The sequence below is a fragment of the Myotis davidii genome, unplaced genomic scaffold (genome assembly GCF_000327345.1).
Source record: "Myotis davidii unplaced genomic scaffold, ASM32734v1 scaffold268, whole genome shotgun sequence".
In the NCBI taxonomy this organism is placed as follows: Eukaryota; Metazoa; Chordata; class Mammalia; order Chiroptera; family Vespertilionidae; genus Myotis; species Myotis davidii.
Window position 1 is genome coordinate 5,818,368 of NW_006383015.1, and position 3,841 is coordinate 5,822,208.

Below are 3,841 nucleotides of genomic sequence, written 5' to 3' on the forward strand. Positions count from 1 at the left end.
AGTATTATATGAAATGTTTTCTCATTCTTTCAGAAGAGAAAGAAAAAGGTAAAAAATATGAACAATAAAATGGCAACAAATACATATCTGTCAAAAATTGAATCTAAAAATCAAAATAAATGAATAAGAAATCTAATGAACAGAATAAACTGGTGAATAAAATAGAATCAGATGCATGAAAATGGAGCAGACTGACAATTCGCAGAGGGAACATGGTGTTGGCGGGGGGCGGGGAGGGAGGAAGAGATTAAACAAAGATCTTGTATGAATATATGCATTACCTATGGACACAGACAATGGGGTGGTGAAGGCCTGGGGTGGGGCTGAAGTGGGGGTAATGGGGGTGGAAGAGGGACATCTGTAATAATCTCGACAATAAAGATTTAAAAAAAATAAAAAAACACTCTAATAAAAAGAACATCAAAGGATTCAAACAAACATATCACCAAATAAATATATGATTTACAAATAAGAATATGAAAAGATGTTCAATAGTGTTAGTAACTAAGGAAATGAAAATTAAAACCACAATGAGTTACTTCTACAAATCTGTTAGGATGGTTAAAATTCAAAGGACTGAACACATACCAGTGTCAACGAGAACGACAATGTGTAAGAACTGGAAGACATATATATTGCTGGGGGGAATGTGAAATGGGACATTTTGGCAAACAGTTTATTCCTTACTTTAAGTTAAACATACACTTAATATACTACCCAGCCATTGGACTGCTAGGTATTTACCCAAGAGAAATTAAGGCCTATACCCTACAAAGACCCATACCAGTTACTAGCACCTTTGTTTGTAATAGTCAATAACTGGAAATGTTCATCAAGAGGTGAATGGAGAATCAGGATTGTGCTATACCCACAAGACAGAATAAAAATGAAAAATAAAAAGGACTATTGATATATGCATACAGCTAAGTCTCAAAATAATTATGCTGAGTGAAAAAAGTCAGAGTACATACATACTATATAATCCTATTCATATAAAATCTAGAAAATGCACTGATTCTAGTTAATCTACATCACTCCCTGCTCCCCTTAATGTATCTCATTTCACTACTTCCTTCCAGACTCAGCTCAGACATCACCTGCCAGGAAACCTCTCTGACTGCCCTATGGCAGGTTAGGTGCCTCCGCCATGAGTTCCCATAGTATCCGGTGCTTCTTCTACAGCGTAACATTTATATATATTGTAATCTGCTTACGTGTTCATCTTCTTACTGGCCTGTAAGATACTTTAGTTCAAAAACCACACCTTTTACTTTTGTATGCCCGAAACCTAGAACACAATAGATGATCCACAAACATCTACTTGAAACACTTGTTGGAAGAAAAAGGAAATGAGTGAATTACTGAACAAAAGAACCAACAGATGAATCAGAGAATTAGTTTGGAGGCATTTTAGAGGCCGAACCTTCACATATCCAGGCAAGGCCAAACTTGTGTATAAACAAAACACCTGGTAACACATAAAATGTGATTTTTGCAAACACATATAAAAGGTTTGTTTCCCACCATGTACATCTGCATCAGTTTATTGGAATTCTACTCTTAAATATTCAGAGAGAGAGAAATACAGTTTCCCTAGAGAAAAAGGAAGGATCAATTAAGAATTTATAATGGAGGGTGGGGCTTATAAGACAAGCTGAGTAACCAAGGGGTAGCCATAGGCCCTAATGCCACCCAGAAAGGGAAAAAACTACTGAGGGCTGGGCTGCCTGGGTGGAGGCAAGGGGGAAAGTGTAGTTCAACATATTGGCTCTCCGTTCAGAAGGTCTGGAACACCCCTTGCTGGATGGTGGCCTCAAAAAAGTGACTTCATTTGTAAGTCTTCATTTTCTCACCTGTAAGAGCAGGATATTAACAGCAATGACTACTCATGGATCAAAGGATTTAAGCCCCTGGCACACAGTAAAGACCCCGTAAACAGGAACTGTTACTGGGAAGGGACTGAGGCCCAATCTCGCCATCCTTATTGTAGTCCTGCCCACACCACCAAATGCTTTTGAAGGTTTATGAACCTTTACACCCAATGGACAGCAGACCTGGCCCACGGGGCATTATTCTGCCTGGCCTCTGGCTGATGGGGCCAGCTTTATTAAAGAGCTCTGAATTAGGCCCCATGAGGAAAGGTGTAAAATGGAATCATTCTGCCTGAAGAAAATAGAGTTAAAGTTTTAAAACTCACAAAAGACTTGTCCTGACTAGTTGTTCTCCTCCTTGCTCAAAGCAGGTTTAAAATTCTGGTTGAGAAATATTTAGATTAGATCTAAGAAAGAACTCCTAGAAATAGGAGGATGTTAAAAACCCTAGTTTACTACCAAAAGAAAGTAAACCAATATCTTCCCTTCCTTCCTCCCTCCCTCCCTTCCTTCCTTCCTCCCTTCCTTCTTTCCTCCCTTCCTGCCTGCCTTCCTTCCGTTCTGCCTCTCTTCCTTCCTTCCGCCCTTCCGTCCTTCCTTCCTTTCTTCCTTCTTTCCTCCCTTCCTGCCTGCCTTCCTTCCGTTCTGCCTCTCTTCCTTCCTTCCTCCCTTCCTTCCTTCCTTCCTTTCTTCCTTCTTTCCTCCCTTCCTTTTTGTTTTTAACAGTAGCCCAGGAAGTACTTTAGGACCTGCAATGTATCAAATATAAATTGGAGGATATGCCATATAATTCGCATACTTTCAGTCTACTTGTTACCATTTGCCAACAGTTTTTGTATTGGAGATCCTCTCTGTGTGTGGCTCTCTCTCCTCTCTGTCTCTCCTCCTCTCTCTTTCTCCAGCATTTCTCAAACTTTACTCTGAAAGAGGATCTTATGAAGAACTTGTTTCTAAAAATGCAGATCCAACCCAACCCTACTGAATCAAAATATCTAGCGTAAAATCTGAGAATCTATCTTATCAATAAACTTCTGGGATAGTACAACGTATGAGAATTACTGCTCTTGAACTTGAAGTCACCCAGGGAAAAAGTTTTGTATAACACCTTGGACTTCAAGTCCTGTCCCTCAGGAAGCAGGAAATTGGCCGAAGGATTTGATCTTCTGCTCTGGACCCAGGCTTTGGGGCTCAGCCCAGGAGTTCTGATGATGGCTGAGAGCCAGTTCCTCTCTGCTGGGACAGCCCTGGTTCTTGCAGCCCCTTTTCTCTGCATCACAGACACTGGCCGACCAGTAACATGCTTAGTTCCATACAATCCTACATAGCAATAGCAGCTGAATTCTTGACATTCCCTTCTAGACCTGTAAGTGACACTGTTATGTCATATTGCCCTGAAGTAGCATCATCTTCCACCTCTTTTATAAACTACTAGAGGCTCGGTGCACAAAAATTTGTCCCTCAGCCAGGCCTGTGCCTTCTCATAGTCTGGGAGTCCTCAGGGATGTCCACTTGCCAGTGGGGAGCAGGCCTAAGCTGCAGTTGGACATCCTTAGCACTGCTGAGGAGGCGGGAGAGGCTCCCACCACCACTGCTGTGCTAGCAGCCATCAGCCTGGCTTGTGATTGAGAAGAGCTCCCCCTGTGGGAGTGCACTGACCACCAGAGGGCAGCTCCTGCATTGAACACCTGACCCCTGGTGAGCAGTATATGTCATAGTGACTGGTTGACCACTCGCTCTGGTCGTTTGGTCGTAATGAACACTTAGACTTTTATTTATATATTATGAACATAAATATATTTTGTTTAATATGGCTCCTTTTTCTCCTTTGAAACACAAAGAAAGTTTTGTAAAAATATATCAATAGCTACAATTTCTTTCCCATGACTAATAAGAAGCATCTTTTTCTAACCTGTCTTAGCTTACTAATTTCAACAATATATCTGATTATATTTTTCTATCCTTGAGCTATT